At 36.8% G+C, this 22,146-nt stretch overlaps 1 protein-coding gene across 4 annotated transcripts in view; it reads left to right on the forward strand.

The window, feature by feature from the left end:
* SPAG9 (sperm associated antigen 9) overlaps positions 1 to 22,146 on the forward strand; it is a 170,431-nt gene that overhangs the window by 17,596 nt on the left and 130,689 nt on the right. The gene's annotated exons all lie outside the window — the stretch shown is intronic.

The raw sequence follows: 22,146 nt of genomic DNA on the forward strand, positions 1-22,146 counted from the left end.
GGTCAAATGACTTGCCCCGGGTCACACAGCTAAGAAGTGTCTGAGGCCAGATTTGAACCTAGGACCTTCCATCTCTAGGCCTGGCTCTCAATCTACTGAGCTACCCAGCTTCCCCCTTTATTATTATTTTTTAAAAATTGATTCTTGTTATCTTATTACATTATCCACATTTACCAACCTCTCCTTTCCTTTTTTTTTTATCTATCTCTTATAAAAAAAGTAAGACAGCAAAAAAAAATTCAGCACAACCTACCAATATATAGTAAAAGTCTCATGTTCTATGCAGTTTCATAGTCATAAACCCTCTCCTCCACCTCTTTAAAAATATGATTATTTAATTATTTCTATGGATGAATTAGTGTTTAATAAAAAGACGATTAAAAACAGTAATAGTGGATTGCTAATCTACCTCCCATTTGGAAAGAATGATTGCTTACTCTTGAGAAAATTTTTCCTAAGGAATTTAAATTAATGAAGAATAAAATTCTTGAAATAATCTGAAAGAATAAGGTTTGAAATAGCTTTTAAGCTTTACATATCTTCCTTTTCTCTCCTTTTAGAACATGTGTAGCTTGTGTAAGCTTTTGTGAGTTAGAAAGTAAGTGATTCTAGTCTTAGATACTTTCTGCAGAGAATTTTTTCTTCCTCTGGCATATTTTATTTCTGATTGGTTATGTGCTGTCTTGTTACTACTGTAGATCCTGAGAAGAGTTTTGGAATTTTATCTGTTTTAAGGTCATGTAAGTGGGAATACAAGCATTATACTCTGGTTTATGCTTCAAAAGTTGTTTTTTCTTTGTTCTTACTGCATTTAGAATTCATCTCAAGAATTGTTCAAATGCAATTGTCATATGTATAAAAATATTAGCTTATTTTAAAAAATATTTGAACTTGAAACAGATAGGGCATGCCAGATTAAAACTTCCTTTCCTTTTTTGACAGAGTAGAGTGGTATGTATATCAAAGGAATGCCATAGATTGAAGTCTCTCCAGATTTTAGCAGTCTCTTGTTCTGTTCTGGATAAAGCTGGCAAACTGTGGGTTAGACAGTTGTGTACTTAGGTGCATTTGGAACAGGTTGCATGGCAAAGTGTAGTAATGTCTGGATTGATAATCACTTAGAAGTTCTTCTAGTATCTTGGAAAGAGTGCCATATTTGGAGTTAATGGATTCAAGTTCAAATTCTGGTTCTGCTATGTAACACCTTATATGACATTGGGCAAATAAGTCACAACACTTCTGGGCTTTCTTTTATCTATAAAATAAGGACATTGCTTAGATGCATGAATGCACAGGATCCTTCTAACTTTAAATCTGCTACCTTATAAAGACATAGATTTGAATTTGGCTCTAACCTTAAACTGTGTTACTTTGGGCAAATCCTTTCACTTCTCTGAGACTCAGTTTTCTTATCTGTAAAATAGGAATAATTATCCTTATACATCCATCTAACAAAATTGTGAAAAAACAGAATAAATCTTCAAGTATGTTATATGAGTCTTTACTATTCTCTGTATGCATGGGTATGTGAATATATGTATACATATCTTATAGAAAAAACTGAAGCTATTTGTCTTTAGCTCCCTCTTTCCTTATCTCATATCGCTCATATCCTACACTTTCTCCTACTTCAGCCCTGTCTTACATGATGAGGTGACCCTACTCCTTATCAGTGCTAACACTCCACCTGCTCAAGCTCATTGCTTCATGTTTTTTCCGACAGATTGTCCTTACTGTCATCCCCACTCTAACTTATTTTCAGTCTTGTCTATTGAATCATTTTCTATTGCCTGCAAACATGCCTATGTCTCCCTCATTATGAAAAAACTCAATTGATTCTTCCATCCTCACTATCTTCCTATATCTCTTCTGCTCTTTGTGGCTAATTTCCTCAAAGATGGATCCCTTACAAATGATATTCTGGCTTTATCAGTCCACTGAAATTTTTCTCTCCAAAATTACCATTAGTCTCTTAAGTTGCCAAATTCAATGGCTTTTTCTTAATCTTCATTTTCTTCAACCTCTCTACAGCCTTTGGCACTGTTGGTCACTTCCTCTTCCTTGATACTCTTTCTTTTTAGGTTTTTTGAACACCATTCTCTCCTGGTTCTCTTATTTATAATTGCTTCTCAGTTTAAAGTTGTTTTTTTTTTAAACCCTTAACTTCTGTGTATTGGCTCCTAGGTGGAAGAGTGGTAAGGGTGGGCAATGGGGGTCAAGTGATTTGCCCAGGGTCACACAGCTGGGAAGTGTCTGAGGCCGGATTTGAACCTAGGACCTCCTGTCTCTAGGTCTGACTCTCAATCCACTGAGCTACCCAGCTGCCCCTGCTTCTCAGTTTAAATGAATTTCACCTGTGCAGTATCTCTTGAATAGTCCCCTTCCTCTCTGGTTCTGCCATCACTTTATGCAGGTCCTCTTCACCTCATACTTGGACTGCTGCAGTAGTTGCTGGTGGATCTCTGCCTACTTTAAGTCCCTCCCCATTTTAATTCTTATTTAATTTAGCAAATAAGTGATTTCCCTTATTTTTAAATTTTTTTATTTATTTAGAATATTTTTCCATGGTTACATGATTCATGATTTTTCCCACTTCTCTTCCCTCCCCCCTCTTGGAGCTGACACACAATTCCACTGATTTATGCATGTATCATTGTTCAAAATCTATTTCCATGTTATTCATATTTGCAGTAGAGTGATCTTTTAATGCAAAAACCCTAATCATATCCCTAATGAACCACATGATCAATCATATGTTTTTCTTCTGTGTTTCTGTTCCTACAGTTCTTTCTCTGGATATGGATAGCAGTTTTTCTCATAAATTCCTCTGGATTGGCCTGCATCATTAAAAGTTATTTTCCTAAAGTGCAGTCCAACAGTTGTTTTCCCACTCAGTAAACTCCAGTGGTTGCCTCTCACCTCCATGATCAAATATAAAGTCCTCTCTTTGGAATCAAAGCCCTTTAGAATTTAGCCCTATTTTTTCTTTTTCCTTCCTTCCTTCCTTCCTTCCTTCCGTCCGTCTTGGAATTAATACTGTGTATTGGCTCCAAGGCAGAAGAGTGGTAAGGGCTAGGCAATGGGGGTCAAGTGACTTGCCCAGGGTCACATAGCTGGGAAGTGTCTGAGGCCAGATTTGAACCTAGGGCCTCCCATCTCTAGGACTAGCTCTCAATCCACTGAGCCACCCAGCTCATTGTATTCATCAGATTAGGAATAATGCCCCATAGTCAGATAGAACATTTCAGGGAGCCACATCTGGCCCATGGGCCATAGTTTGCCCATCACTGCCTTAACTGTACAGATTCCTATTTTCATTATGCTTGTTTTTATTATACCTCAAATGGATAACTCATTCTAATAAATGAGACCTCTTCTCTGCAATTTGTAGCTTTTTTTTTTTTACTGGTTTATTTTTATTTTAACAGTCAAGATGATTTAGTTTTGGTGCAACAGAGTACAACAAGTTCAATATACCTTGGGATTATTGTTCAAAAAAGTTGTTCCTCTACAAAAACCCTGCCGGTGCTGACCCTGTTCACAAAGGTAAAGAGCTAATGGATTAGTATTTTGGTACAGACATTAGTTGTTCAACATTGTTTTCAAAGAAGAATAATGACATCATGGGTTATATCTCCTGGATTGGATTTAAGTGAGGCAGAATTGCACAAAATTTCACTCTCTCTTCTAAAGAACTCCAGCGGCAAGACAAAAGGTAGTGGCCTAGGATGTGGTGGATATACTTGATATCTTTTATGACTGACTAAGCTCTAAGTGCACAACACTGCCTGCTTCAATCACCTTCCTGGATGTCGGAATGAATCATTCTTATTTGCCCATTCTTCCAGAAGTCATAACATACTTGGATTAGGCATACCCCCAATTTCCTGATTGGTTTGAGGCCTGTTGGTTACCCTCAGTCTGGTTTAGTCCACCTCCCAAGATATTTTTACCAGGATGTGGCTGCTGTGCATGCATTTCTGTAGATTTCATATACAGGTTGGTATGCCTCTGGGGTTCAGTACAAATGGTACAAGATATTATGCCTTTAGAAGTATGTGGAACCTTGCCATCCTTCTTTGATATTACCCTGATAAACCTCTTTTTTAACACTTTTAAAAACCTCCTTTGATATTAGTTTCCAGTGAATTCTTGTAAAAAGTTATCTCCAAGGAAACACATAAGAAAAGCAACTGCTTGAACGCATGGGTCGGGGTGGACATGATTGAGGGTGTGGACTCGAAATTACCACACCAATGCAACTACCAACAATTTGGAAATTGGTCTTGATCAAGGACACATGACAAAACCAGTGGAAATGTGCGTTGGCCATGGGTGGGGGGAGTGCAGGGGGTGAAGGGGAAAGGTGGAGCATGAATCAGGTAACCATGTTAAAAATGATTATTAATAAATGTTTAAAAAAAAAGTTATCTCCATAGTTTTATATATACCATCTGTCTTTCCTCTAAAAATACTTTAATATTTGTTGTTTAATACTGTGTGACTCTTCATGACCTTGAATGGGTTCTTTTTTTAAAACATTTATTAATATACATTTTTAACATGGTTACATGATTCATGCTCCTACTTTCCCCTTCACCCCCCGCACTCCCCCCACCCCTGGCCGATGCGCATTTCCACTGGTTTTAACATGTGTCATTGATCAAGACCTATTTCCAAATTGTTGTTAGTTGCATTGGTGCAATTTGTAGCTTTTTACCAAGATGTTAAACAACTTTTCCAGGGTCACTGAGCCATTATGTGGCACAGGTAGGACTAGAGGCCAGATCTTTGTGAATGAGACCAGCTCTGTACCCACTACCTCATGCTGCTTCTCACCATGTAGCCTTATGTTTATTTATATACACTTTGGATAGACTTATTTTTTCCTGTAGTCCTTAACTTTTATTTATTAATTTAAACTAACCAAAATCTACCTCTCCTTTCTGCTCCCTATTTCACTCTCTGTCACATGCACTCCATTGAGAATGAAGGGAAAATAAAAATCCTCTTAGAAACATGTATAGTTAAGTAAAATAAATTTCTGTATTGGTCCTGGCCAAAACATGGCTTATTCTGTGCTCTTGATTCCCTTTACCTTTCTAAGAGGAGGTGGGTAGCATGTTTCATCCTCAGTCCTCTGGAATTGTGGTTGTGGTTGGTCATCAGTATTGTGTTAGTCTTTCAATTGTTTTTCTCGTTCTATAAACTTTTCTGTTTTAGTTCATACAAATCTTCCCAGGTTTCTCTAAAACTATCTTTCATCATTTCTTAAAGCACAGTAGTATTCTATTATATCCATATGCCATAATTTGTTCATCCATTCCCCAATTTAGGAGCACCCCATAGTTTTCCGTTCTTTGCTGCCTCAAAAGTAGCTATAAAATTTTTTGAATATTCTTAGAGTTATTTCTCTACAGGCTTCAGACAGGGCTAGAAGTTGAAACTGAAACCCTTCTCAGTTTCTGGGGTCTGAGGCATATTGCTGCTGCTTGCTTTTGCTCATTTCTTGATATAACATGTAGGGCTTGAGATGATTTCTTACTCTGGAAAGTCCTTGCTCTGGATACCTTGAATCTCTGTACATCTGGAAGTGGATAATAGGTGACAAAGCTGCCAGTTGGTACTTGTTCCCATTGCATTGTCCTGGAATGTGACTGGGACCTTCTCTTGCCTTGGTGCCTTGGGCTTTGGAGTACTTCTTTATGCTGCCTTGGGCTAGAAAAATGACTCCCTGACTTCTTGGGTTTCCCAATTATTATTTGGTCTGGTACATTTTCTAGATCTGTTTGGACGATTTTTTTTTTTTAGTGGGAATAGAGAGTTCACTGTACTTTTCCCTGCTACTTTCCTTTCTTTTCCTCGCCCTGAATTATAATTTTATGTAAACATGTTTTCTCACTTATAGTAATAATCTCTAAAGTTTTTTGATTGCATCCATTGATAAAAAGTTTTTGAACACAATCCAATGTATGGATATTTATGCTCATACGTGTACTATTGTACTATTATATATGTCAGTGGTGTCAAATTCATATAAAAACAGATCCCTGCAGCCACATGTTAAATTAAAAAACCAAAAACCATATTGGCTTAGAAAAATAAATTAAAATTATCTGTCATTTTGTATTTTTATTTTATTAAACATTTCTGAGTTACATTTAAGTTACATTTTACTTTGGTTTATGCCATATTAGAGTTTTGCAGGCTACAAGTTTGACACCTCTGATGTATATTGTAAAAAATGCAAAAATGGAAATTATACAAAGGAGATGAAGAAATAAATAATAATAATAATTATTATTACTCTTAAAATCCTTATCTTTTGTCTTAGAATTAACATTAAGTATCAGTTCTAAAGTAGAAGAGCAATAAGGACTAAATTGACTTGCCCAGGGTCACATAGCTAGGAAGTATCTGAAGCCACATTTGAACCCAGGTCCTCCCAAGTCCAGGCTTGGTGCTCTGGCTGCCACTAACAGATTTTTTTTTTCATTAAGAATATGAAAAACCTTTTTGGCTCTGCTGCTTCTGGTGAAAATGGAGGAAAGAAGCTAGAGGATCAGGCAAAACGCTGGATGGAGAAAAATTGCTTGCATGCCTTCCTCATTGGTTGGTCTCCTGAGAGAGTTTTTGGTAGAAGGCAGGAGAAAGCAGCACAGCTCCAGCAGGCAGTAGCTGCAAGCATTCTAAATATTTGTGCTACTCTCCCCAGTTCTCATGTTTCCTTTGCTGACTCTAATATAGTGTATCCTCCAATTTATAACTCACTACCATCTAGATGACCCTCTTTGAGGGAAGTGTATAATTCTTAGAAGGAAATGCATGTTTTATAATCTATAATGTTAAGTTTAAATTCTTTTGAGAATAATTTCAGGATAAGGATTTTGCCATCTCCCCAGAATCCAGACAATGATGAACCTATTTGGTGAAGGCACCAAAAGATGCCTAAAGACCCTTCACTGGACCATGGAGACCAAAATTGAACTTTGGGTACAGTTGATTTGAACTATGGGGAGTTAAATGAGTTGAATGCAATTTGTTTTGAATGTACACTATCATGCCAATAGGGGACTGCCCCCAAATTGTTTTTTTGTCAATGCGGCTAGTTTTATCCATTTGTTTATTCATTTCTTTTATCCCCCAAATTCCTAAAATTTAGAAGTTGTCTATGTTTACAGATCCATTGAAGAAAAAGGGCCAACCTTTTTTTTTTTTTTTTTTTTTTTTTTTTTTTTTTTGCCAGATCTCAGGGGGAAATGTCTGTTTTGAATTCAGGGAAGTGCTATTTGAAAGTGTCCAGCAGACTTACTATGGGCACGTGGGGGCTATCAGACTACATTTCCCATGATTCCAATGGGTTTCTGGTCTTTGAGCGTGGGGATGTCAAAGGTCCCCATGCATAGGGCAGCTTAAATTCGGAGGAGGGCCTAGAGAAAGGTCTCTTGGTTTCCTGGTTAGCTGGCTGGCGTAGGAGAGAGAGGATGGGCACCAGTGGTAAATTTAAAGATAGTCAAGTGCGGTCATAGATATTTCACCAACAAGGCCATGGCTATTAAAATATTAATTTCTCTTATTTTATCAGTCTTTATCATTTTTAATCGTAACAGAAGAGACTTTTTATTTGAACAGTCGTATGTTATTGTACCTCCTGTGCCTGGCATTTCTTGGCATGTAGTATATGTTTTATAAATAAATGCTTGTTTAATTAATCTCATTGTTGAGTAGCACTCTATTCACATACCTAAGATCCTTTTTTTAAAGTTACAGAAAATATTCTTAGCTTTAATAAATGCAGTTATGCCTGCTAAATAAAGCAAGAGCACTAGAATACTCAGTTAAACAAACTGATAATTCTTCTTTGTTTTTCCTTCATAATTAGGAAAAATTCAGTTGTGTGCATGTCACCGTTTTGAATATTCTATCTTTGTACTTATATGCTGAAGATTTTCTTTTTTAATTGATAAATTTTGTTTCAGCTTTCACTAAGTTATATATATGTACATATACATACATGCTTGTATATATATGTAGACAGGCTAATCAGAACCAAAAAAAGACAGGCCTAGACAAATCCAATTTAAGAATAATAACAGAAACAAAGTAAACTCCCAATTAAAGCCATAGACTAAATAAAAAAGAGCCTCTATAAAATCTCAAAATATCTTTAAAAAATGATATCAAATGATTTGCCATGCAACCCTCTCATTCTCTTACTTATTGGCAAAAGAAAAGCAGATCACATGTATTTATTTTTAAAAATTAAACATTTAAAAATTGATGTGTATGTCACCTTAACCAAGAGCCATTTTGTTCAATAAAATAAAAAAAGGGGTGGGGAGAGAGAACATATCCATGACGCCTTTACATTATGTGTAATGGTGCACCATGACCATATAGTCCCCCATCTTAGCAAAGAAGGCAGCTCATGAGATGCAGTCTCCTGTTTATTCTTTGGGATCAAACTTGATTATTTTAATTAATCAGCATTCTGTCCTGATTTTGTTGACATCATTCATTTATCTTGTTACCATTTTCCTTTTTTTCCCTTACTTTACATCACTGTGTTTATTAACCATACTAAACTGGAGCAACTGTGTTGCTTTTTAGCTCCCTTTGGATAGTTCAGGTCAATGTAAATACATTTTCAAGGGTTTCTCTTTTTTAAATATATTTTTAAACATGTAGCCTTTCCTCACTTTACATATCTGGCTAATGAGTACATTAGAGTAATTTAGATTTGGTTGCCTCATCATTTATATCCAAGTTATATTGCTTACCTTCAATGATTGTTGATTTATTTTTTTCCTGTAGTTGCTTTGCTTCCTTAACATTTTTATTAATTCGAGTGTATATATTGTACTGTTTGTTACTTCACTCTAAATATACTTTTGTGTCCTGTACATGGTACTAAATTAATCTTTGTTTCCTATGCCATTGTTTCTTTCTTTCTTTTTTTTTTTTTTTTACCCTTATCTTTCTTCTTTGAATCAATACTTTGTACCTTGATTCCAAGGCAGAAGAGTGGTAAGGGCTAGGCAATGGGGGTTAAGTGACTTGCCCAAGGTCACACAACTAGTGTCTAAGGCCAGATTTGAACCTAGTACCTCCCATTTCTAGGCCTGGCTCTCAATCCACTGAGCTACCCATCTGTCCCTTATGCCAGTGATGGGCAAACTACAGCCTGCGGGCTAGATGGGGGGAGGGCGGGGGTGCTTGAAATGTTCTATCTGGCTGTGGGACTTTGTTCCTAATCTGACGAATACAATGCGTAGGATACAATACAATGAAACTTCGAAAGAGTTGCCTTAAAAACAGACTGACAGATGAGCATTTCCTTTCCTTTGGCCCCCTCTTTAAAAAGTATGCCCATCACTGCTCTATGCCATTGTTTCAAAAGAGTATCTTGATATAAGCCTATGACTTAAAGGGCAGATAACTTTAAAAAAATTTGATTAAAAAAAAACAAAACAAGAACCTGGCTCACATAGCTTGGAAATGTCTGAGGCCACATTTGAAACCAGGCCTTCCTGTCTCTCTAGGCTTGGCCTTCTAACCACTGGGCCATTTAGCTGTCCGTGGATGACCTTTTCCTCAAGCAGAAATTGACCTGTCTTGAACATAGTTATCTTCTTGCCTTTTGGCTATAATGTAAGAGGGTACAAATGCTTCAATGTACCTTTGACATTATAGTAAATTTTCAGTAAATGATTTTGGGTTGATGATATTATAATGGTAGAAACTCTTTATTCTTTGCAGATTTTTTTTAGCCAGAACTGTATGCTTTTGAATCCATGGTAAACAAAATGTCAGTTTTCTAGCCCATTTGAAAAATGGGTCATTCTTTATGCATACCTTTTCCAGGTTACTGAAAATTATGTGCCAAAAATTTATTCTGATGGGAATATTTAATAACCTTGCAACAGTATACACTGTTCTAGAGCAGTGATGGCAAACTTATGGCATGGGTGCCAAAGAATGGCACACAGAGAGCACTGTCTGTGGGCAGTTGGCCACTCTTCCTCCCTACGCACCATCCCCAGAATTCGTTGCTAGAAAGGCAGAGGGACTCTGGTGGAGCTGCTCCCCTCTCCCTCTCTGCCATGCCTCCCTGCCCCTCTGCCCAGCAGCCCAATGGGAGAGCACAGTGTGTATGGAGGCTAAGGAGTGGGGGTGGGAGGGGTAGGTAAAGGATCGACTCACAGGTGGCAGAGCTGGAGGAGAGCAGAGTGCTTGGACCACTCTTCTCCCCTTCTCTATACTCATTGAGGACATTCCTCACTTCATCCAACCCTCTGGCCAGCAGCTGAATGGAAACACTTCCTCCCTCCCCTGTGTAGGGTAAGGAGGGAAGGGGCAGGGCACTTGATGTCTGGTGGGGGGGGGTCGGGCATAGCACTCAGTCTAGGGACTGGGGTGGGGGCAGGGCTGGGCACTCTATCTCTAAAAGGTTCCCCATCACTGTTCTAGAGTATATTGAACATAATTTGACCTTTTTCTTATGGTCATCATTATAAACATCAATTATTGTTTATCCCTCTAGGGAATTTCATGTATTGTGGGATTTTAGATCTAAATGGGACCTTAGAGATCATGTAGCTCAAACTCAATTAAAAAAATTTATTTGTTTAGAATATTTTTCCATGGTTACATGATTCATGATTTTTCCCACCTCTCTCCCCTCCTGTGACAAGCAATTCCACTGGGTTTTACATATGCCATTGATCAAGACCCATTTCCATATTATTGATATTTGCACTAGGGTGATTGTTTAGAGTCTGTATTCCCAATCATATCCCCATCAACCCATGTGATCAAGCAGTTGTTTTCCTTCTGTGTTTCTACTCCCACAATTCTTTCTCTGAATGTGGATAGCGTTCTTTCGCTTAAGTCCCTCAGAATTGTTCTGGATCATTTCATTGCTGCTAGTAGAGAAGTTCTTACATTTGATTTTACTACAGTGTATAATGTTCTCCGTGTATAAGGTTCTCCTGGTCTGCTCCTTTCACTCTGCATCAATTTCTGGAGGTCATTCTGGTTCACATGGAATTCCTCCAGTTCCTTATTCCTTTCAGCACAATAGTATTCCATCACCCGCAGATACCACAATTCCCTAATTGAAGGGCATACCTTTGTTTTCTAATTTTTTTGCCACCACAAAGAGCGTGACTATAAATATTTTTTTGTACAACTCTTTTTCCTTATTATCTCTTTGGGGTATAAACCCAGCAGTGGTATGGTTGGATCAAAGGGCAGGCAGTCTTTTAGCGCCCTTTGGGCGTAGTTCCAGATTGCTATCCAGAATGATTGGATCACAACTCTACCAGAAATGCATTAATGTCTTGATTTTGCCACATTCCCTCCAACATTTATTACTTTCCTTTGCTGTCATGTTAGCCAATCTGCTAGGTGTGAGGTGTTACCTCAGAGTTGTTTTGATTTGCATTTCTCTATAAATTTTTTAGATTAAATTTAATTATTTTTATTTCCATGTTATTCATTCTTGTAAGTGAACAATACCATAAAACCAAACCCCCAAAATATATACCTTGATAAACAAGTTTGATAAATCACGTTTTCATATGCATTTCTACTCTAACAGTTCTTTCTCTAGAGGTAGATAGCATTCTTTTTCAAAAGTCCCTCAGAATTATCCTGGATTATTATATTGTTGTTAGTAGCAAAATCTATCACATTTGATCATTCCACAATATTGTAGTTATTGTGTATAATGTTCTCCTGATTTTGCTTATTTCACTCTACATCAGTTCACATAGGTCTTTCCAGCTTTTTCTAAATCATCCTGTTCATCATTCTTTATAGCACAATAGTATTCCATCACCATCATACACTACAATTTGTTCAGCTGTTCCCCAATTGAGGGGCATCCTCTTAGTTTTCAGTTCTTTGCCACCACAAAAGAGCAGCTACAAATGTTTTTGTACAAACAGGTCCTTTCCCGTTTTTAAATGGGATAAATCTCTTTGGGATATATAGTGGTATTACTGGATCAAAAGCTATGCGTGCGTAACCTTTTCATTTTTAACAGATATAGATACTTAGGCCCAGTAAGGTTAAATGGCTTGTCTCCTGTGACTTCCCTTTTGTTCTAGGTTATGTTTTTTTCTTGTTCTGTCTGGTGAATGACCTATTCTGTCATTTATTTTTTAAAACAAATTTTTGTTGATGCCTTTTTTATATCATTATAGTTACCCCAGTATCTTCTCTTCCCTGTACCAGGGAGCCATCCCATATAACAATTTCATTTTTTAAGATTAAAAAGAGAAAGAAAAATCAATATAATTTATCAGGACATCATACTCGTAATATACAACACTTGTGGAGCCTCTCATCACTTCATCACTGCAAAAGAAGGTATTGGAGGAGTCCTTATGCTCTCATTTCTACCTCCTGTCAGTGGCCCTTTATCTTGCCACTTTCATCATTTTTATTCTTGCAACTTTTCTTGCTTGCTCTTCTCCCTTGTATAGTCTCTGTGTGTGCAAAGGTTGAGGTAGAATCTCTACTTTTATTTCTTACTTCTTCTTCCATACTTAATTTTGGTACTGATAGGGTTTGGGTTTTTCTTTTGTTGTTGTTGTTTGTTAAAGGACAAATAGTATTAGTGACTTGATTGGGGCCATACAACTAGTAAGTGCCTGAGGCCAGATCTGAACTGGAGTCTTCCTAACAATAAGCCCAGTGCTCTATCCACTGTGCTACCTAGGTGCCCCAGAAGTTTGGTTTTATCTGCCATTGTCAATCATTTAAAGCTCTCCATTCTTTAAAAACAAACAAACTCAAAAGGAAGTACACTTTATTGATGCCTTTTAACTTTATATCACTGTCATTTCAGCAGCCCCTATCTTCCCACCAGATTGAACCCTTCCTTGTGACAGAGGAAAATAATTAAGCAAGAGTATTCAAATAGCATGATCAAATCTGAAATATATACCATCTTCTGTTCTAAGAGAGGTAGTCAGGAAAGAAATAAGCATTTATTAATAATTAGCACCTACTATCTGCCAAAGCACTGTGCTGATAAGCACTTTACAAAGATTATCTCTGTTGGGAGTGTCCCTGGATTGGGGAATGGCTGAACAAATTGTGTTAAGTGATGGCGATGGAATACTATTGTGCTGTTAGGATGATGAACTGGAGGATTCCTATATGAACTGGAAGAACCTCAATGAACTGATGCAGAGTGAAATGAGCAGAACCAAGAGAACATTGTACACAGAAAGTGAAACATTGTGGAACTATCCAATGTAATAGACTTTACTAGTAGCAATACAACGATCCAGGATAATATGAAAAAGAATGCTCTTCACATCGAGAGAAAGAACTGTAGGAGTAGAAATGCAGAAGAAAAACATATGACTTATCACTTGATTATATGGGTATATGATTTAGGGGTTTTTGTTTTAAAAGATAGCTCTATTGCAGAAATGAATAATTTGGAAATAGGTATCAAGTGATAATATTTGTATGATCCAGTGGAATTGCTTGTTGGTTCCAGGAGCAGGGAAGGAAGAGGGGAGGGAAAGAAAATAAATCATGGAAACATGGAAAAATATTAAATAAATAAAAATATAAAATTTTCTTTGTTGATCCCTGCAGCAACCCTGTTGAGGAGGTGCTAGTGTCAACATTTATTAAGCACTTACTAAGTGCCTGGGGACTGTGCTAATCTTTAAAGACTATTAAAAGAGGTAAATGGCAGCTCCTGACCTCAAGAAGCTCATAATGCAATGAGGGAGACATGCAAACAAATATGTACAAAGCAAGCTATTACAGGATAAATAGGAAATAATTAACAGAGAGAAGGCCCCGGAATTAGGAGAGGATAGGGAAGACTTCTTCAAGGATGAAAATTGAGAAAAAATATATTCAATTTGACAATTAAGAATTGATAACTTTGGAGAGAGCCATCTCAATTGAATTACGAGGTAAGCAGCCAGATAGTTTTAATTTTAAAAGAGGTTAGAAGACGGTAATAGGAAAGGAAGTGAAGATATCTATTGTAGGAAGGGAATAAATCTTTACATAGCACCTACTGTATGCCATACCATATGTGCTAGGCACTTTTACAAATATTGTCTCATTTGATCCTTGCTATAATTCTGTGAAGCAGATGCTGCTATTTTCCCCATTTTACAGTTGAGAAAACTGAGCCAGATGGAGATTAAGTGACTTGTCCTGAGATCACTCAGGGAGTATCAGGTTTGATCTCATTTCGAACGCCAGGCCCCGCGCTCTGTTCATTGCACCATCTAGTGGGCATAATCTGCCGAAGTAGATGTGGCGGGAATTCAAAGGCCTTCATAATCTAGTCCCCACCCAACTGCCTTCTTACATATTTCTCCTTGACATGTACTCTTTGATCTAGTGACACTGGCCTTCTGCTTGTCCCATGAATGATTGTTTCTCAGTTCTGAGCATTTTCTCTGTCCTCAACTCTGGGAACCCTCTCCATCCTTAACTCTCTTATTACTGGCCTCCTTGGACTTCCTTTAAATCTCAATTAAAGTTCTACCTTCTATGTTTTCTTAATTCCAGTACCTTCCCTTGGTTAATTTTCCCCTATTTATCCTGTGTATAGTTTTTGAGCATATATTTGTGCGCATATTGCCTTTTCCATTAGATTATAAACTCTATGAGAGTAGAGACTGTCTTACTTCTTTTTATATCCCTAGCCCATAACATAGTGCCTGGCACAGAGTGGGCACTTAATAAATATTTATTGGTTGGTCAGTTGATTAATTTCAACTCCTACCTGATACTGCCTAGCCTATGACCTTGGGTAAGTCACTTAACGCTCTCAGTCCCAATGTCTATATCTGTAAAATGGGAATAAAATAGTATCCATCTCATAGGGTGGTTATGAAGACCAATGAGATAATATATGAATATTAGCTACTGAAATCACAGATCTTGACCACCCATATTTCCCATAGGACTGACAAATAAAAGAGCTTGCCAGAAAAAGATGAATTGAAATAAATTAACTTTTTTTTGGGTGTGGGGGATAGTTACATTAATTAATTTTTAAAAACTTTACTCCTATGCTTTGACTTCCAAGATTTTTTCATTTTAGACTTGTGTTCTCTTATTTTTATTTTAAACTTTTTAAATAGCTCTTTAATTTGCAGAGCATTTAATCAAAAATCAAAAGTATTCATTAAGTCTAGACAGTATGTGCCTGGTATGGTTCTGGGATTAATAAAGACAAAGAGGAAACTAGCTCTGCCCTTACAGGAGCCCAGCTGGATGAGACAAGTGCTTCTGTAGGTGGTGTATGTATATATGTGTGTGTCAAGTTGGGTGGGATTCTTTTTTGTGATAGTCAAGAAGTGGAAACAAGTTGTGATTGGCTAAACAAGTTGTGATTCATGAATATAAGGAATATTATTCCATAAGAAATTTTGAACAAGTTAGTGGCTATAATGTAAATGAAAAGAACAATATAAAAAAATCAAATTCTTCATGTTCACCACATTTTCCTGTAGAGGTGAGAAAATGTACCTCCCTTTTTTGCTGAGGTCAGCGGCTGCAGCCTAGAACAGTGATGGGAACCTTTTGAATGTTTTTAGGGACCCCTTGCTATGTCTTCCCCCTCTTCCCCACTGCATGCCAGTGCTCTCCCCCATTGTGTGCCATTCCCACCCAACTTGTGCCCTGCCCCCTGACTGCAAGGAGGGGCGTGGCTGCGGCTGCTGATGTTACTTTAGGATATTGGTATGTACAATTAGAGGAATATGTCCTTATTCCCTTCCTGAGGTGAACAGGGTTCCCAGTGCAATTTCTACACAGTGCATGAGTGATATTAAAAGGAAAAGGGTCAGTGACCTAACCCTTATTAAAGCATTTATTTTGGAAAGGGTCTTGATTAACCCATCTATCCTGAATGAACATCATCCCCCAGTGCTGGGCCTGGGGATATTCAAAGTGAAAGGCTGGGGCTAGAATGGATTGATGCAAATTTCCTGGAAGCCCCAGGCATTTGGTAGGCCTTTGAGGCTTGGAGACCTCCCTTAAGGGCCAGGGGCCCTAAGGATTTTCTTCCAGTTGTGGGTGTTTCTTGTATATTCAACAGTCTGAGGGACCCACTTTAGCTACTGCTAATTGAATTAGGGAATTATCTGCCCAGGTAGCTGGGTGCACATAGTTCAAAACCCAGGAAAGACAGCCACTTGTTTCTGTGGGGATAAAGGGTTTAATGGGAGAGATGTGAGTCCATGTATTCTGCCCTTCCAGTTTTACAGCACTGGGGGTGGATAGGATGGCTGCATGGGGACCTTTCCATCCAGGCGTTATCTGGTTAGATCCCTCCATTTGGGCTGGGTGTGTGATTTCATCTCCATTCTCCTTTGAAGGATTGGGGAAGATCTGACATTCCCTTAGGGCTTGGTGAATGAGGCTCTGTGGGTTATTTTAATCAGGATCAGTACAATCTGGAGGGTCTGGACCCAATCAATTTTTTGCTTACAAAAGCAGGGCTGTTACCTGTTCTATTCCCCCAATAAGGGTCCACAAAGACTAAAAGACTTTGTACCTTTTGCAGAGTGATTGGTGAGTAGAATCTATCACCAATCTTGGCTTTTGTGGGGGGGGATAGGTGTGGCCACCAAAGCTGCTCAGCTCCTGGGAGACTTGGGGTGGGGTGGGAGGAGAGGAGGGACCATGCCTGGGGCTGAGCCAAGCTCAACTGTGCTCAACCCAGCTGCCCTCAGTCTCTGCAACAGTGGAGAGAGACTAGAATGCCCCACCCCCTGTGTTTGGAGGGCAGGGCCAGCCTCTCCAAGGGCCTGAGGGAGCCCATGGAGAGGCCTCTGCATGTTATCTTTGGCACATATGCCATAGGTTTGCCATCATGGGCCTAGAACATTGGATATAATGTCAAATTATTTGATATCTTGGTCAGTTTTACTGAACTGCTTTTTTGGGACCTTTTCTTAATTTTTTATTCTTTGTTACAAGGGAAGTCTTGATAGGTGGGAGAGGAGGAAAGGGATATATTCAGAAATAAAGTTCATATAAAAAGAAAATAAATATAAAAATAACTGTCAATGAAATCATAACTCATTAAAAATAAAGGAAATAAATACATGAGAATAAATTTAAATATTCTTTAAAAGGAATTGTGTTAGCTTTATTTTTTATAGACCAGCATAATGATTTATATTTCTATAATAAAAGCCCTTTCTCCCTTTTCTCTTGCCTCACTTGCTTCATTCTTTAGCAGTAGTCTTTTTATGATTTTTTTTCAATTGAGAAAAGCTTTTAAAACTTTTAGGATAAACATTCAGGGCACGCATACTTTTTACTAGAATTTTGCTTATCTGTGATCTAAAACATGAAACAAGAGGGGATTGATTTGGACAAACTACACTGTGAATTCCTGTGCTCTTATTTTACTATGGTTACCTTGAATAGGTTCACTTTTTGTCCAGTTTTTTCCCCCCTTCCTTCCTTTCCTTTCCTTTCCTTTCCTTCCTTCTTTCCTTTCCTTCCTTCCTTCCCTCCCTCCCTCCCTTAATAGAATTCTAGTTTGTTAAATTTCATGATGAGATGAGTGATATTCTAGTGTGAGATGGATATGATAAGTTTTTGGAGGGTTTTTTGTCTTTAAAATATTTAAGTAGAAAGTATAGTTCTATTGTTGCCCTATATAAAAATATTTTAGGTAACAAAGGCAGAACAGTATTAATAATATGATAGAATTTACTACATAAGAGGTTCTAAAATAGAATGAAATGAAACATTTTGCTGAATAGATCATACATTAAAGTATGCTAAAATATCTAAAACAAAAATTCTGTCTACCTCTAGTAGAATCTGAATAATTCTAATCTATCTCTACATAATGGTATCAGAAGGGAGTATATTACAGATTATAAATCTAGAAAGCCACAAGGTTTGTTCACCTGCTTTTAAAATATTGGATCTTGATGCTGGTTAAACTTTTGCCTTGAGATGATCACATGAACACTATTTAGGAGATCTCATGATAGCTTTCCATCAGCCTTTTGAAAGCACTCTTGTTTAGTTTGTGGTATGAACAAAATCCAGCACATTACAAATTTATTAGAATTTCTCAATGAGTTATTCAGTATAAATGAAATTCATTTTTTAAATGTATCCTTATGAGCAGGATGAAGAATAATTATATTAGGATATATTTAGCAATATGTCACATGTATTACATTGACTTTACAAGAGTCAGCATTTGATGTAGTTTATATTTCTTTTTAACCTATTCAGTTACTTTTAAAATGATTAGTGCTTTGAGGTCTTTTATGAAAAATAAACCCACAGAATTTTCATCATCTTCTGAATGCTTGCCTTCCTGAGAAACCATCTTTAGAGGGTGTTTTTCTTTAACTAAAGGGGAAATGGAGGGAGAGAGAGAGAGAATCTGTCTGTGACATTTTGCTTCATCACGGCTTGTTCTTTTTAAGACCTTGATATCAGCCTACATTATAATTCCCTGCTCTTTTTACAGTATCTAGTTACTCTCATTGCAATAATGCTTTTGAAGTAATGTTAGTGTTGCTATCTTGTCAAGTGTCCTTTTGTTAGTGATAAAGGAAATAGGCAGTTATTAAAGATGTTTTTATTGTAATTACTATTATTTGAAAAAGTGCAGGTGATCTATTTTAAAAACATGAAGTCCCCACAGATTATATATTTTTAGAACTAATTTTATTAACTCTTTCAAAAAGTTTATCTCCTTGTCTAGAATGAAACTTTAAATATGTTTTTGTTCTCTTTTTATGTTTTTACACTTATCATAAAGTGTGAGATATGAAGGGCAGAAAGAAAAAACAGCCCTAGGGGGCTCCAGGGTCTGGGTTTAAGCCTTATTGTCAGGCATGTGCTTTCCTTTTTTTTTTTTTTTTTTGCAATTTGATATGGAAAATTGAGCTTTGTAGAAATTGGTCTTTTTGTCATGGTGATCTTTTAAATAGCATATAAGAAAAGAAATGAGTCTTGTAGAAAGTGTTTTCTCTGATTTTCATTTTAGCTCTCTACATTGGTGCTTCATTCTTGAGCTGAACATTTCAGAGCATTCCAGCTCTAGACTTTAGCAAATCAAATTGACCAAACAGCATAGCATAAATTGCAGAAATTTAAATTGAAAGTATTTCTGCCATCCTCAATTCTTTGCATCGTGATTAAGAATTAGAATTTAGCTTAATTACATTTGGAAATGACTATGAAATTCTGTGATCATATATCTACTAAGTACTAAAATTTAATAAAACAAATTCATATCACAGTGAAGTGTAAGCATCATATAAACATCAGCCAGTTCTCTCATCAGCAGGATGTCAGTCCAGCTAAAGAGATGGAACCAGGTCAGGAATGAGATAGAAAAAGGATCACCAATTTTGTTGTTTGGTGCCTTGACAGTCTTATTGTGATGATAGTTGGGAAAATAATTCACTTAAAAAAAATAACCCTTCTTTCTGTCTTAGATTTGATACTAAGTATTGTTTTCAAGGCAGAAGAGTAGTAAAGGTAAAGTAACATGCTCAGGGTCACACAGCTGTAGGAAGTGTCAGAGGTCATATTTGAATCCAAGACCTCTTGTCTCTTGGCCTGACTCTAGATATCCACTGAGCCACTTAGCTGCTCATAATTCACTTTTAATCTGTGAGGGAACATTGAAAAATTCCAGTATTTTGGCAAAATTACATTTTGTTCAACATACAAGGCTATAGCTAATATGAAATTTTCTTATTTGGGAATGTTAAATTGTAAAAAAGTTAAGATCTCATTTGTTTTTTTAATTGAAAATTTTTATTTAATTAATTTAGAATGTTTTTCCAAGGTTATATGATTCATGTTATTTCCCTCTCTTCCAATCCCCCCCCACCAGCTGACACACAATTCCACTGGATTTTATATGTATAAGATCTCATTTGTGAAGACTAGCTATGTGAATTTTTAAAAAATTAAGATGTGTAATACATAGCAAATTTAACTGATCTTAGTTATCCTCTTAAGGAGTTAATGCTTTGTTTCTTTTTCCAAAGGTTGTTTGGAAACCTTTCAAGAAAATTTTATCAGTAACTCTTTTTTTACTGGAAAGTGAATTTTTACAAATTGAATTCTACTTTTCATTTTGACTTCATAAGATTAGAGACACATTGCTATGGAAAATATTTTGACCATGAGACATTATGGAATTTGGGGGATTTGATTTCATGTTGAATTACGTTCTCTTCCTTTTGCCACCACCATTTTCTTTCTAATTTACTAATTTTTGTAAAGTTTCTGCTGTTGCATTCCTATGAGGATTGCTATTACAGAGAACTTTCTGGTACCAGAAGCATAGGCACTAAATAACTCAGAACTTTCTGAGCTAGTGGAACTACAGCAGTATTTGGACCAGGATGGGTAGAATTCTCAAAGAATGCAGCTATACGGGGGCAGCTGAGTGGCTCAGATTGAGAACCAGGCCTAGAGATCAAATATGTCCTTAGACACTTCCTACCTGTGTGATCCTGGGCAAGTCACTTGACCCCCATTGCCTAGCCCTTACCACTCTTCTGCCTTGGAGCCAATACACAGTATTGATTCCAAGATGGAAGGTAAGGGTTAAAAAAAATTAAAAAGAATGCAGCTATGATCAGTGAGGCTACCCTCCCGATGTCTAAGAAGGATTTCTTAAGTACTGTTTCTACTCTGGAGAAAATGCGACTGCAAGAAATTTGTGTCTGAGCATAGTGACACCCACTGGTAGATCACTTGTTCAGATCTGAATAGCAGTCTGCCTAAAATCAGTCAGGTGTCTTCATCAAGTCCAGGAAGTAGAAAGCCAGCAGGCTGCTTACAGAGAGATGAATTGGCCCAGGGTGGAATGATGGAGGAACAAATTAAAGTTTTTGCCGATCAGTATTGGCAGTGGTCCTTGAGTAGCCTCTGTCCAAACAATCTGAGTGACATAGAGAGTTTATCTTATCTACCCCTCTCCCCAAAAAAAGAAAGAAAAAAGGAAAAAAGGAATTTTACATGGAGAAGGAATTCTTGAGTTGATAACTCTCCTAGTTCCTCCCTCTCCAATCTCTTTTTATCTTTAATAATAACTGACACCCTTCAATGACAAATTTCTTTTGCTAATTAGTGAGTTATCTGTGTTCAACTGCTTTCTCATTATATGACTGGTAAATATTTTCACAACAATATTAATAACAATTCACATTTTTATAACAAAACACTTTCTTCAAACTATCACTGGGATACAAACAGCAGAGATAGAGGATTATGGATTATTCACTTTTTCCCCGCCTCCAGACAGAGTAGCTAAGAAAGGTAGACACAAGCCTGTGTTTTCATAATATTGTCTCCTTTATCAGATGGGAGAGAGGTAACATAGAAATTGAAAAGGTAATATGTCCTTGGTAGAGTATTTGGAAGTTATAGAGTCTTTTAAAATACTATCTGCCTATACCTAGCCCTTTGTGAAATACCATTTCTTAAATGATATTTGTGACCATGTTTGTAAATGCATTTGTAATATTTGTAAAATATGTTATTTTTAGTTGGTTAACCTGGATCTGGTTTTCTGAGAGAAAATTACAAAGAAAAACACTATATATATATATATATTTTTAAGTGGTTTTCTTTTTTGATATTATGTAAAAAAATCCAATCTAAAAGGTTTCTATAGCCATGCATTTTTTTTTACCTTTGTTTAATTAAAAAGAGTTATCTTCAGGTTTGGCAGGATGGTCTGTCACAATGCCTGTTTTATGCTTGGCATTGTTTTTAAACATCACACATGATTTGACTTCTACATAGTTTTATATTGACTCATTTTCAGCCAGAAAACAAGAAATAAGTGTTGGAGGTGGTATTGCCTTTTTCTAGAAATATAGTAGTTTGGCCTAAGTTAATAGAATATTTTGTGACATATAGATTTCATCTTTCAAGCAGTTGGGTTGAATTCTCCCCTAGAATCTGAAAGCACTTTCTTGGTATTTTGGTATTATTAAGTATTTTTGACCTTTAAAATGTAAACAATTAAATTTTTTGAGGCCAGGTTGTTTTATACCAAGAATTGAAGGTAAATTTATATCATATCATTACTAAGGTGTTTTTCATGAAAGTGTGGACCATTTGTCATAATTCTGGATT

The sequence above is a fragment of the Gracilinanus agilis genome, chromosome 4, assembly GCF_016433145.1.
Source record: "Gracilinanus agilis isolate LMUSP501 chromosome 4, AgileGrace, whole genome shotgun sequence".
Lineage (NCBI taxonomy): Eukaryota > Metazoa > Chordata > Mammalia > Didelphimorphia > Didelphidae > Gracilinanus > Gracilinanus agilis.